Here is a 15,772-nt window from a genome sequence, read left to right as displayed (position 1 = left end):
ATTCCATCAAATTGACAACGATGTGTGAACAAAACAAACATACATAACAAGTGAAAATGCCAAAATAGTAGGGGTACAGCATTCAACATTATGATTATAATTTTTATCAAATAAATATGTCAAAAATGAAAAAAAGACTTATAGACAGAGAACATGGGCAAACACGAAAGACAAGAATATAAACTAACAATAGTACACCTAAACAAAGATGGAAGAATAAGTACCGACCCATTCCAAATTCATATTACCAAACAAAAAAGAAAGACGTAAACAGTTAAAGTAATCATTAACGAAGAAAAAAAAAGAAATCTATAACACGTAATCATTAAGGTCCTAGACTCTATACTTTAAAGTCCTTTGTTTATTATTTGTGAAGTTGATACGGAATATTTATCAACAAGGTCTTGGTATTAACGGTGATTTCTTTTCAGAATAAAAAAAGAGACGTTCATTGACATACCCTGGTTCATAAACATCCTGCTAAGACACTGGTGACAGTTTACAAAGTCTGAGTATGAGTTGCAAGCTCATGAGTTGGGAAAAGTATATTCCATATGTTGGTGAAGTTCATAAATTGCTACTAAGATTGAAGTACGAGGGATTGATAATATCACAATTTAAATCATCTTTGTTATAGACTGGTACTGAGGTGATCGTTTATGTCCAATTCGAGGTATAAATCTAAATTGAGGCAGAGGAAGCCTTATCTGTTTAAATTTTTTTCCTTGAGAATGAATAAATGGAACTTAATTGACTTTAATGTGGTACGGGAGTTTAAATAAGAAATGATATAGGTTCAAAAATATAATAAAAATGACCGGAAACCGCGCATTTTCCTAAGTTACAGTTTATGACAAAATGACGCATTTTGTATTGATTTATATACCAAAAAAACATCATTATGCGATAAGAAGCTAAATGATAAAATTGTAAATAAAATACGTGAAGATAGCTTTCAGAATATGCTTTGATAATATAAGAAGAAAAGATAAAGTCACCGTGTGATTTTTCCAGCTAATATTCAAATTGCAAAATTCCATGTAGATTCCTTCAGAATATGCACTTTTACAGAGTTACCTTTCCTTAAAATGGCAATTCATAAAACATTTAAAATCAAGCTTAAATCATTTACACTTGTACAAATATCAAAATTCATAAGATTAATTCTTATATATTTGTTCTTTTAATAGCAAATTCACATTTGTTAACTGCCTTCAGTGTCAAAGTTTGTTAACTTGATTGACAATCTGGACCTTAAATTCTTTGTTTTTCAAAATTTAAAATTGCAGAAGACACCAATACCATCTTAATTAGACAAAACAGTCTGTATTGAGAATTTATACAACACAGAAAAGGGTGTATGTCTTCAGTGTCTGCTCTATTTTACATTAGCCCAGTTTACGATTGTTTTTTTTGGAAATTCAAATCGCATTTCCATGTTAACAAACGGACTTTATAGATAAGTTATGTAATAACGCATACTTAACATACTCTTAACCGTCCATTTCATTTTCATAATTTACTTGAAAGTCTTTCTGAACAAAAGTTTCCTTGTAACACGCTGGTAATCTATACGCGCAGAACATTTGGTTCTGCAATGAAAACCGTGAGAGGATTTTCCGGTTGTGCTTGAGTGGAGCAAATGTCACCGCTTCGAAAGGTATATACATTTCTAAATCGCAATTTTGTTATTCTACTGATCAAAATATTGAAAATCGGAGAATGCTTTGCTGTGGTGAATACTTTAATAAAAAGATACATGTATTATTTACTGTTGTACGTGGAGTTGAACTCCTACAAAATCAGTTGCCGCACGAGAACTCGCCTAAAAAAGTGACATTTAGATTTTGAAATGGTTCTATTAACAGACCTACAAGTTTAAATCTACTTTTTATTCAGTCAGTGGGTGTGAATGTCGTTTTGGGCGCCGTGTACGCTGTCCGGTGTTGATCGACATCTTAATAACTCTAAAAACCTCATATTTTCATTATGACATGCGTGAGGGGATCGGTTCCGATTGAGGACATCGTGAATGCGTGAGGGGACGTGAAATCATAATTTTATATCCAAACTATGAGTCATTGAATGAGTTTTGACAATGGTGAGTCCAGACAGATTTTGATGAGTCCAGGACTCATGGACTCACCTTAGTGAGAACCCTGTTGGGGTACGAACAATGAAACTACCCATGATGCTTTAGATTCTGAAACAGCCAATTAAAACTTGCTGCCACAAAAAAAATGGCGCTTCAAATTGGAGTTTAATCACCAACAATCAACAATCAATTTCTTCTGGTCACAAATTTGTCCATTCTTTTTCAGTGTTTACCTTTTTATCCCCCCCCCTGGTTTCTTTGTATATTGTTTTCATATTAGCCCAAGTTTTAGTTGACACACATTTTTGTTGCTGTGCATGTATTTAGTGATTTTCTCATTGTGTCATGCTTAAGCTTGTGAATCTGTCTTTAATTATTATAGAGAAAGGTATGCTTAGGCTCCTGTTGTTCCTTTAATTCAAACTGCTGGCAAAACTGTTGAAAGAGCCTCAATTTCAGATATATTTAATGCAAAACTGTAAAAAATGCTAAAAAGAGAACTTCAATTAGAGATGTCTTGTCAGTTGTCATTTATAAAGGTGATCAGTATTACAAATATCACATGATGATAACCTATAAATGTTTGTTTAGAAATTAAAATATTTTAATGCCATTTTGTTTAATTATTTTTTCATCCTAGGCCTACAGCAGATATCACACCAACCACAACAAGTAGGACTCGGTATCAACCTGGCTCAACTCAACCTCGCACAACAGCTCTGGATTCTTCAGGAAACAGTAGGAGAAATCGTGCTGCAGTTTTTGATAATGGTATTAACCGAAACAATGTAAGAATTTGATTTACTAACAGAGAAATAATCATTACTTTTGTAAACTGCCATATCAATGTTTTTAACTACCAATATAATCATGACAAAAAGTATGCGTTCAGTATCAAAGTCAAAAGGAGAAAAGGAACACGTTTGTTACTGTGGTCGCAAAATATAAGGTGAAATTCAAGAATTTCACTGAAAACAGTAATATTGACTTATTTTTCAATGAATTAAAACACATGTGGAAAGTTTTCTTCCAATTTATAAGTCAGATTCGCCAATTTATAAAATTTCACTGGTCCTAGAACAATAACTATGCTGAATGAAAACACCTCAACCATTTTCCACCATACTGGAATAGGCAGTGTAGGAATCAGAATGTTTTAAAACCTATTGCAAATGGTCACCTATCAATGATCATGAAGGGTCACTTTTATTATTCCATGTGAGTGACTTATTTGTAAGGTCAGTCCACAATTTTTTTTTCTGATCTTCTGTGGTAAATCATCTGAGCATATTTTTAATAAAAAGTTAGACTATTAGATTATAGATCCTGTTTTGTTATATGTTAATTCATAAGGTACCATTTTTTTGTTGATTTTATAGGTACAGGTAAACCATGAAATTAAATATTCAATGAGTTACACATTTTTAAAGGCTTGTACATGTATGCAGACATTTGCAAAACACTAAAATAAGAAATTTTTAGTTTTTCTCAACCCATTTGAATTGGTATCCAGAAAAGTAGATAAATCTTCAATAACCTTAAATGTTTTATATTTCAGAAACCACCCAGTAGAAGACATCAAGACCAGCTGTAATAGTGAACAATGATATACATCATAAACGAACTTTTGAAAACATTATGGGGCCTTTTAGAATTTTTGTTTATTATATAATGCAGATTAAAAAAAAAAGACATGTGTAAACTTTTCCAGTCAGACCTTGCTGTAGGTACTCCATCTTTTGTAATAACTTGTTAATGATAGTAAGGGCTATTCCATTGAAATGTTTGTGGGAGGGTAGGAAGGGACTTTCAAAACTTCCATTCAACCAAGAATCATTGTTTGGATAATTTTGCATAATGGTTATAAAAGCATACTGAAAATTGACCCATGACCTACCTTCCAATAATTAAACTCCACTTTCTACCCTTTTACACACATTTTTACAGTAAAACAGATGTTGTTCATTATAAAAAAAATTGTTTCAAATATTAGTAGAAGAAAAAATATTTGCACTAGAATTATGTACATATGCAGCTTCAGATGCTGTTCAAATTATATATTTTTATATGAAGTGTTTTTGTTATAGATTGGATAATTCCAAAGAAAGTTATGATGACAATTTATGCTGTGCATGAATTTTGAATCAATTAATGAACTGTTATTGTCTCTGTTTTTATTTGTGCAACCTGAGAATTAGGTTTATTGCATAATTTATGAATTTAAAATTTGTCTTCAAAATGTACCATTAAAAAATATTGTATATTAAATTTTTAAAGACAGAAAAACAAATTTCACATTCAAAGAGTTGAGAATTACAAGACCAAGGCCTCTCCTTAAATGTGAAAATCATTCATATACCTGACACCATAACTGTGGCAGCGGACAGAATCAGGTTCAAAACCCTTAAAAAATGTTGTTATGCTGGCTTGTCATTTTAATTATCAGTGCCTGTATATCATTTTTGTAAAACTGTGTCTGAACTGTAAGATCTTATAGTAAATCTACAGGAGGCCTCTTGATAAGTATCTCCAAAAAAGTATACTCCAGTCTTTGACATTCAAACTTATCTGTATTCATTTTAACTTGTGTATCAGGTGATAGGTTAAAACTTTCAAAAAAATACCATGAGGACATTTTTGTTTTGTTTTGTTTGTATTTTTCCCAAACCCATTGTAATATATGAACTGTACATTTTAATATGTGTATAATTCTATTTGTTTAATTTATTTTTTCAAAGCCTTTTGCATTAATCCTTCATTCATTTACTGAAGGAATGTCACAATTTCATTTATCAGGACTTAGATTAATAGATATCCAACTTTGCTTAAGTTGTATAAGTTATGGGATATAGGTCTCAGTGTCACATTATGAAATCTAAAACAATTGACAAATTATTTTAATTTTGCATTTAAAAGTAATTTGATTATATATAATGTCCTGAATAAGGTTTAAAGAATAGAGAGTTCTGGGCCAACAAAATTGGCATAAGAAATGAAAAATTTGGGAATGGGTCAAAAATATATTGAATTTAGAAAATTGGTCTCTGAATTTAGTGTAGGTGGTACCCAACACTTTGACTTAAATTAGTTTGGCTCGTTTAATTAACATAAATTTTTGACAAAATATTTACTTTGACCCTTTGAAAAAAATATAAAATTTTCCAAAAACTTGAAGCAATCACTTTTTAGGAAAAAAATGGTTGGATATATAGTTGTTCGACAACCACTAATTTTGATCATTGAGAAGATAATATTTCCATAAAAATACAACGTGATTAAAAGGTTAAGCTGATTTTGTAGAGTTATCTCCCTGTAGTGTTAGGTACCACCTTTATACATTTTCAAAAGAGAGGTTATGATGACTAGCGTCATTATTCAGACCTTGAAAAAAAGCAAAATTAGCATAATTCATTAAATCTTTTTTTGTGTTAAATGTTGCTCTTCTCTTTAAAAACAGAACCAACCAGTTTTGTAACAATATTTCTTCATCTCATAATGTTAACCTCCTAATTTTTGGTCAGTAGTTTCTCGTTCCATAATTTGACCTAATGAAAAAAAATTGCTGATCAGTTTGTTAATCTTCAACTCATTGATAATGGTTGTATCCAATCTGGCACACTTTGCATATATTTTTCTAATGGACATAAATTTGTGACTTTTCTGTTTTAATTTTGATATGTGTGATTATAGAAGTTTTTCTCATACCAGAACATAGACATAGTTAGTTCTGTATATTATTTGAAGACAGCATGGACAAATGCCTTACTTAGAAAATTCACACATGTTAAAGTTGTTTTGTTTTCAATATATGTTTTATCCACAAATAATTTAATTTTGGATGTAACGCGTCTTCTGATTGGCTGAAGTTATTTTGTAGACATAATTTTGTCATGTGACCGTGATGTCATCAACGTTTGGTTTTCTACAGTTTAAAATGGAAATAAGAATTAAATTATAAGAAATGGCTGTAATATTTCTTCTGTCTATTCGAAATAACATAGAAAATGTGGTGCACACTGTTCACGTTATTCAGTGTGCACCAAATTTTTTATGTTAATTCTTCATAGACAGAAAAAATATTACAGTCATTCCTTAACAAAACTATCAGGTTAAACATGTCTCACTGTATTAAAATAATATAGTGTAGATTGCTTTGTAGTATTGGTTGACCAGTCAATTTATTAAAGTCTTATACTGAAGTATTTGTTGACAAGTTGTTTTAGTTCTAGTTGAATATAAACTGGAAGGCATTTGATGCCAAAAGTATTTTTAGATTACTATGTATTTAAAATTTAAATGTTTATTCACAATTGTAAAATAAAATGAGCCAATTTGAAAATAAGGCCATTAGAATATTTTTTGAAGTTTTGGTTTTTATCATGCCTGGAATGACTTAAACAATTACAGATGCGAATTTCTAAAATAAATGCTTCGTCAGTGATGCTTAAATCCTTGTAAATCAGACTAGCAAGGCCATAAAATTAATGCGTTCAGAGGTTGAGGTTTTTTCCAGGTATTCTCATATTTTCCACCTTACAAAACTGGCTGCCAAGGTTGCTGAAAGTCTTTTTAGGTGATAAATAGTGTTGATCAATTAAATACTGTTATATGCCTTTATGTTTTTCTTTACGGATAGATTTGTTCGTTTTTATAGTGATTTACTTACATTATGCCTATTAAGTCTGACTGTTTTGTTCATACATTGTTGTCAAGATAATAACAAAAAAATAAAAGACTGTCATGCAAGTGAGAGGTTTATTAGTTATAAAACCAGGTTTATCCCACAATTTCTACATAAAAAATGCCTGTACCAATTCAGGAATATGGCAGTTGTTATCCATTTGTTTGATGTGTTTGAGCTTTTGATTTTGCCATTTGATTATGAACTCTCCTTTTTGAATTTTCTCTAGAGTGTTTTTAGGTAAAGATTGCATGTAATGCATGCAATCTTTACCTAAAAACACTCTATATAATGTAATGCAATCAAACCTTATGGGACTGACTTGATATCTAAATCTACCAAGACGTATCACTACCTCAATCATTTGTCAATTGTGACATACATCCTATCTGTGAACCTTTCCAGAAATTTTTGATGTAATACATGCTCAGATATCCAAGACACAAAATAATGTTACACTTGTTTAGAAAATTACATAACTTTTGCAAGGTGCAGCGATCTAACATCTGTTCTAAATTGTAAATGATGACATTGTTAAAAATTGGAGTTATTTTCCTTTGTCTTGAATTGCTGTTAATATAAAAAAAAAGAAGATGTGGTATGATTGCCAATGAGACAGCTATCCACAAAAGACCAAAATGACACAAACACTAACAACTATAGGTCACCGTACGGCCTTCAACAATGAGCAAAGCCCATACCGCATAGTCAGATATAAAAGGCCCTGATAAGACTGTAAAACCATTCAAACGAGAAAACTAACGGCCTTATTTATGTAAAAAGATGAACGAAAAACAAATATGTAACACATAAACAAACGACAACCACGGAATTACATGCTCCTGACTTGGGACAGGCACATACATAAATAATGTGGCGGGGTTAAACATGTTCAATCAACTACAACCAATGTAATATTTAATTTCACTTCCCACTGATAAATTGAAGCAATATTTACCCTCAGTGCTTAAAGCACTTTGATTGTTATTTATTTTTTGACACATTCAAGAGACAACTGTCATCTTCACAAAAGTTGATAATTCAGTAATAAAATGTATGTGATAAACATAAGTTTATATTCTTATATTTTTTTATTCTCCAGCACTTTGTCCATATGCCTTTTTAATTATCTTTTTTGACGTATTAGCTTGTTTTATAGTGATTCAGATTATAACACGTTTATAATTGCTGTACCCCTATTTTGACATTTTTAACCATTATGTCTGCTGGTTTTTTCTCTCGCCTTGACGGAGTCAATAAGCGAGACATAGGTATGCCGTTTCTGGCGTCGGCGACGACGATGGCGTCAACAATGTATTAGTTTGTGATTAGCTCAGTTTTATTGGGAACCACTAGTGGTATGTCAATGATAATTGGTATGCAGATGTATTACCAATGCCACATCGCATTGCCATGGAGATTATTTGGCTCCGCCCCCTAAGTCATGGTCTATTGACTTTGAATGGTTTTCTTACTTTACATGTATTAGTTTGTGATTAGGTCAGTTTATGGAGATCCACTTGTGGTACGTCAATGATAATTGGTATGCAGATGTATTACCATTGCCACATCTCATTGCCATGGAGATTTTTTGGCTCCGCCCCCTCAGTCATGGTCTATTGACTTTGAATGGTTTTCTTGCTTTACATGTATTACTTTGTGATTAGGTCAGTTTATGGAGATCCACTTGTGGTACATCAATGATAATTGGTATGCAGATGTATTAGCATTGTCACATCTCATTGCCATGGTGATTATTTGGCTCCGCCCCCTCAGTCATGGTCTATTGACTTTTAATGGTTTGCTTACATTACATGTATTAGTTTGTGATTAAAATTACAAAAAGGCGAGACATATCTCTGTGATAACAGTTTATGTTCACACATCTTTGTCAATGTAATGTCATTTTATTTGGCTATCAAACAAGTGAGAGGTTTATATAGCAATTAAACCAAAAAAATGCCTGTATCACGTCAGGAATATGGTAGCTGTTATCAACTCGTCTAATGTGTTTTGTAATGGAGTCGTCCGAATAAGAAGTCTTTGTATTTTGTTTTTGGATGAAATTTGGAATGCATGAACGTTAGGTGACACATATACACAATTCGTCTTTGACACAATCGGTTAAATAGAAGTTTGTATAACAGATGTGTAAATAGTTTTATGGTTTGTAACAAAAAAAAAAGAAATTATCAAGAACCGACACAACCTCTACTGAAATATTAGATTGAAATAATTCATCAAAAAGTTGTAGAATTCCAGAAATCATCCATTGCATCATTTTTTTCAAACAAAATGACGGCGTGCTCCTTACATCAAACAAAAAACCTTTGTGGCTCTTAGATTAGCCGATAAAAATACCAAATATATGAATTGTACTATAGTTTATGTATTTTTAGAAATGCAACTGTCCTAGACAAATGTGATTATTTTTGCAGTGCACAAAATCATTAGGCATATTAGGCATAATACAGCATTTAGAAAGTTTTCCTGCTCGACAATTGAAATGTTCAAATATAATTAATGATGATGGATAACAATTTGTATAAATACCAATCAAAATGCCCAAACGTTTTAATCGTAGACTAATGTTATAATCTTATATGCACGAATAAACACATTCTCGGCACTTGACAATATTTAAAGTACCGAATTAACCAGATTGTTTATCGGAGATACATCCATAACAGCAGCATCGCCGATCTTCAACATTGCAGAAATATTGAAATGAACCACAACCATGGGCGAAACATCCAAATCTGCACCCTTCATTGATAATACAGGAACTTTTGAAGCATTTAAAAGCTGCATCAGTATGATCAAACCCTAAAACAAATAGATTTTTTTTACTAAAACAATTTTTCATAATCAGGCTTATATTTTTAAAGGCCATATGCAGTCACTTATGTCAACTTATTTGTGGTCGAAATGATAAAGTCTGATAATCTTTTTTACAAAATAAATAATTAGTTAATCGCCTGATATAATATTGACAGAATGTGACCTTTACAATCGTGAAGTGGTTTTGTTTGTACCTCTAGTTGCTGTCTCACTCATATTATCATAACATTGAGTGTATATAGAACTCGCGACATATAAAAACAAACGCAAACATACTCTAAGTATGCCGGTAATCCGTCATGCTTGATATATGTGACCAGCCAAGACATATCCAGGCTTATGGAGGTAAAACGTCATTGTGAGAAAATCGCCGTTAACTATATGTGACTAGCCATTTCAAGGCTTAGTTGGGTACATTGTCTAAAATTTGATTTTTGTATATTTATCTAAAATATTCCGAAACAAAACTCTCTGTCATGTTATTATGACATATTTGTTGTAATAGCAATGAAACGAGTCATTTCGAATACCGGTATAAAAATGAGATTGTTCTATGACGACTTTTATTTATTGAAGCCACTAATTTATAAAACACAAAATTATTGTATTTATTGGCTTTTAGTGATGTTGAATAGCGTATGTGAATAAAATTTCAAAGACTTAAATTTACTGCAATGCAAACAATTTTAGCTCTATTTTAGAACATGTAATTTAAACTTGTTGAAATGAAGTTAGTTTGAAATTTGTCAAAGTAAGCTTTAAGAATTCCTTTTTTTTTAATTTAGATTTATTATGCATGTCTCTATACATAGTGAGCGACGCGTAACAGTTTATAAGTAGGTGTTCTCATATATTAATTTGATACGGTGCATTTATTATGGATATATTTCAGACTTCATTTATGAAAGAAACACTTTAGAGCAGAGCAGTATTTGTTTGTTTGTAGCTCTATTTTAGAACATTTAATTTAAACTTGTTGAAATGAAGTTAGTTTAAAATTTATCAAAGTAAGCTTTAATAATTCCTTTTTTTAATTTAGATTCATTATGCATGTCTCTATACATAGTAAGCGACGCGTAACAGTTTTTAAGTAGGTGTTCTCTTATATGCATTTGATACGGTGCATTTATTATGGATATATTTCAGACTTCATTTATGAAAGGAAATCTATAAAGCAGAAATTTGATTTTTTTTTGTATCAATTTAAAATGTAGATTCAAATATTTTTCACTTCACACGATAAAGTAAAACTTCTTCAAAACTTATATATGATGTATAGTTCGGCGTCCGCAAAAAAGAAGCCAACGAAAGTGTTTATCTTTTCTTCACACAGACGTATTTCATTGAATCTCGATATTTATCATGTTTATAATTTTTCTAACAATGACGTTCTACCTCCATAAGCCTGCAAATGTCATGGCGGTCACATATGCCTTATTGTATTATACAAATATTTACGAATATTGTAATTGGAATGCGTGCATATAATTAGAGTTTTTCAATTCCTACAATACCTCATTAATAAAAAAAAAAACCAAACCAACGGTGATTAAATACGTCCCTTTATTGACGACCAGGTCCGGTAGGGATATTAAATTTTTATGTGTTTCTGTTGTGTCGTAGATCTCTTATATTTGATACGTTTCCCTCAGGTTTAGTTTGTATTAACCCGGATATGTTTTTTCTCTATCGTTTTAAAAATTTCGAACAGCGGTATGCTACTGTTGCCTTTACTTCTTAATCTCTAGCAACCTATGTTAGTTATAATTTGAGAACTTATTTTTCTCCTTCATGACGAATCAGAGTGTCAGAAAAAATTGAGTGTACCAATTGATTCACAGAGACCTCTTTTGAACTTTTTACAAGGTTTATTTAATAACTAAGTATGTCTATTCTACTATTGAATTGTAAGGAATTACCGAATTTTATTTATTTGCTATACATTTGAATGTGTATTGGAGACAATGCGCCATTGTTATGAAAACGTACGCCTTACCCGTTCATGTAAAAGAGCAGCGAAAGATGCAAGGGGGAGTCACACTCAGAATTAGAAAATAAACTGACAACGCCATGGCTAATAAATAAAAAAAGACTAACAGGCAAATAATAGTACACAAAACAACATAGAAAACTAAAGACTAAACAACACTAACCCCACCAAAAAGTTGGGGTGATATCAGGTGTTCCGGAAGAATAAGTAGATTCTACTGCATATGTGGCGCCCCTAATTCGTGTTGCTCATGTTATTTCAAACTCGAAAAATACTCTTATTCGGTATTTCACTATCACGAAAAGGGAACGGGATCATATTACGAAATTACGACACAAGGAACATATCCGATATCATCCGTAAAACAGATATTCCATAACAGTCAACCAACTCGTGATGGCGTCTGTAAAATTTACGAAGGGATAACTTCAACTTCACCATTTGAAATTCTTGGTTTAATAGATTCCTTGTGAGCAGTAATCCTCTATTATTGTCGAGCCTTCGACTTTAGTCGAACAAGCGAGACTAAGCGATCCTACATTCCGTCGTCGGCGGCGGCGGCGGCGGCGTCCACAAATATTCACACTGTGGTTAAAGTTTTTAGAATTTTAATAACTTTCTTAAACTATCCTGGGTTTGTACCAAACTTGGTCAGAAGCTTGTTTATGATCATAAGATAATATCCAGAAGTAAATTGTGTAAAAATAAAATTCCAATTTTTCCGTATTTTACTTATAAATGGACTTAGTTTTTTTCTGCGGGTAAACATAAAAACATAACATTCACACTGTGGTTAAAGTTTTTAGAATTTTAATAACTTTCTTAAACTATCCTGGGTTTGTACCAAACTTGGACAGAAGCTTGTTTATGATCATTATATAGTATCCAGAAGTAAATTTTGTAAAAAGATGACTCCATTTTGTCTGTATTTTACTTTTAAATGGACTTAGATTTTCTTCCAGTTAAAATTACATACAGTCTGCAGTTAAAGTTTTCAAATCATTTATTAGATTCATTACCTATCCTAATTTTTTTTACCAAACTTGGACAGAAGCTTTTTACAATCATAATATAGTATCAAGAGGAATATTTTTTCCCCACTTTTGTTTAGCCTGCGATTTACAGCAAAGGTAGGCGAGACACTTGGTTTCCGCGGAACCCTTGCACATTTTGGAAACCATGAAAGGAAATGGAAGTATTTAGTCCATTGATAATATATTTTCTTAACTTGTGTGGTGCTGTCCTGTGTTTGGAGTAATGGGCACTTACGAAAATTATACTCACTCATTATTTTGATTAAATCCTTCGATAAACCAATTAAAACAGTTCGTAATACAAATTTTGTGGCGGATCGCCGTTTACCATATTCATTGTGTTATGGTGTTTAATAATTTTCTTTTTAGAATTATTCTATGTGGGAATAATACTAACTTACCCGACAAACATATCAGTATGATGCAAAAAGCAAAGAAAACTCTCATGGTGCAATTTTTCTGAAAAAAATAAAGCCAATTATTTGCATTAATAAATTTAAGATAAAGTGAAAAACCTTATTTCTTTACAGCAACCTATATGCGGGACAGTTATTTTAAATAGTGCAAATTAAAAATTGTATATTATATTCCAATATAAGTCGAAAGAGATTGTTTCGAATTATATGAACTTTCCGATTCAATGAGCAAAACTCAAGCAGCGCCTGCAGACCGAGTATATATCTCCAAGGATAAACGATATTTCCTAACCAGGACGCTTATAAACCTAGAGTTCAAAGTGATGAAGTTGGAATCGTCTGTTCATAAATTTAACGGACTCCATAACGAGTTTGTTGACCGTTATAGAATATCCGTTACACAGATGAGAACAAATATATTCCAAATATCATTACAACAATCCCATCCCCTATCTCTAATTAAGAAAAACTTAATGTCTTGCTCTATGCTAATTTTAACATGGATAGGCATTATATTTGTCGACATTTTACACTGAGCGTTAGCGAGGTGTAAAATGTGGTCAAATATAATGCCTAGCCATGTTAAAATGAAATTGAAAATGGAAATGGGGAATGTGTCAAAGAGACAACAACCCGACCAAATAAAAAAACAACAGCAGAAGGTCACCAACAGGTCTTCAATGTAGCGAGAAATTACCGCACCCGGAGGCGTCTTTCAGCTGGCCCCTAAACAAATATATACTAGTTCAGTGATAATAAACTCCATAATAATTTCCAAATTGTACACAAGCAACTAAAATTAAACTAATACAAGACTAACAAAGGCCAGAGGCTCCTGACTTGGGACAGGCGCAAAAAAGCGGCGGAGTTAAACATGTTTGTGCGATCTCAACCCTCCCCCTATACCTCTAACCAATGTAGAAAAGTAACCGCATTACAATACGCACATTAAAATTCAGTTCGAGAGAAGTCCGAGTCTGATGTCAGAAGATGTAACCAAAGAAAATAAACAAAATGACAATAATACATAAATAACAACAGACTACTAGCAGTTAACTGACATGTCAGCTCCAGACTTCAATTAACCTGACTGACATATGAATTTGAAAGTGTCTTAAACTTAAACATTGTTTTTGTTGGGTTTTTTTTACTTATGCTTTGAAGATACTCAGACTGACATTAACAACATATGCTTGTCGGAATTTCGTTTTCTTATATAAAACCAACTTCGCAGTTGAATTGGCATTTCCTTTTTTTTAAATCTACATCACTATTGTCTAATGAGTTTTATACAGATGAAACATTCGTAAGGCGTATTATACAATAAAAATGATATATGACGATGATGATAGCTAGCAGTAAACAAATTTAAAGCAATTACGTGTTCATTTTAGTGATTATCACTGGAATGCTACTTGAAAATATCTTACCTTTTCGAGTTGGGGAATAAAACTTGCGTGTTGTATAAGCCGTGATAGAAAGTAAAGTGAAGGCAACTTCTGGCGCTGATGTTAAATACGAATGATTCAACAGTCTAATGTGGGGAGAATCTCAAAACTCACAAATGATCATTCGTTGTATATACCTGTATGATGTGTTTGATAATCCTGAGGTGTATAATAGAAATAAAATATTTACAATACATTCGACAATACAACGAACAGGACCATTAAAACAACATTATTGTTATTTATATAATTATCATAATGATCATACAATTTTTTTCTTTCAAATTTAGTTATGGATCATTAAGATCATTGTTTCCCCTTTTCAAACGAACATTGATCGTTTCATGATCTGCATAAGTTTGTTTCCATGAAGCTGAAAATGATTCAAAACCAAACACAACTGTTGTATTTATTATTCAGGGTCTACAAGACTGACGTATTACACCTTTTCAACAAAAATTAAGCAATTAAACAAATCATAAAGCAAAGTTTGTTTATTGTGTTAAGGTTTATCTCCTCGTGTCACATTCAATCATAAGTGACCTTTTAATATACATTTCTGAGAATATTTTCTATGCTCTAACCATAACAACTTATTCATCGAAATTATCATTGGGTTTGTAATAAAGAAGTAGCAGGTCTCTATAACCGTATTCAATATATTTATACAGTTGTTAGATGTTTCAACTTCGAAGGGATATAAATGGAGTGACTTGCTCTGGTTTTTTTTCTTTTTTTCTGGAGTTTAATATAATACTGAATTAGCACAATACTTGTAAAACTCGTTAAAATGTCTGATACACTTATTCTATTTTAACATTTTCCTTGGTATTATCATTCTATCGACTTCCTTCTGTAAGGTCCTCGGACAGAACAGGTAATCGACCTTTGTTTGTAGTAAAACTCATTCATACACTATAACGTTTTAAATTTACATGTTGGTGAAATGTTTTTGATTTTGTTTTTGTATCAAACACATCACACAGGTAATTTATGTCACGTATTGACATCATTCGTGCAGTGATATTTTGAGAAAGTCCACACTTAAATCTTATATCGATATTGTTACATAATATCGGTGCATTATTTAAATCCCTTTCTTAACACGTTTACTTGAACAATACATAATGAGATTAATTTAGCTACATAAACATAGCGTAAAATAAGACTGAAAACATACTTCATTTTCATAGTTGTGTGGGATAATTGGTTCCGAAAACGTTTTATTTTTTCAGAAAAAAAAACCACTATTAGATATATGCATAAC

At 31.7% G+C, this 15,772-nt stretch overlaps 2 long non-coding RNA genes across 2 annotated transcripts; one reads left to right on the top strand and one right to left on the bottom strand.

The window, feature by feature from the left end:
- Positions 1 to 2,739: 2,739 nt before the first annotated feature.
- On the top strand, positions 2,740 to 6,453 carry LOC134681230 (uncharacterized). Its single transcript, XR_010100580.1, has 2 exons — positions 2,740 to 2,883; positions 3,654 to 6,453. It is a non-coding gene; the product is annotated as an uncharacterized LOC134681230 (long non-coding RNA).
- Positions 6,454 to 9,143: 2,690 nt separating this feature from the next.
- LOC134682024 (uncharacterized) lies at positions 9,144 to 14,615 on the bottom strand. Its single transcript, XR_010100761.1, has 3 exons — positions 14,488 to 14,615; positions 13,043 to 13,100; positions 9,144 to 9,602 (listed from the first exon to the last, which is right to left on the bottom strand). It is a non-coding gene; the product is annotated as an uncharacterized LOC134682024 (long non-coding RNA).
- Between the last annotated feature and the right edge of the window lie 1,157 nt (positions 14,616 to 15,772).

The sequence above is a fragment of the Mytilus trossulus genome, chromosome 8 (assembly GCF_036588685.1).
Source record: "Mytilus trossulus isolate FHL-02 chromosome 8, PNRI_Mtr1.1.1.hap1, whole genome shotgun sequence".
Lineage (NCBI taxonomy): Eukaryota > Metazoa > Mollusca > Bivalvia > Mytilida > Mytilidae > Mytilus > Mytilus trossulus.
The sequence above is the reverse complement of the archived record's forward strand: the minus strand, read 5'-3'. Positions and strand labels throughout refer to the sequence as shown.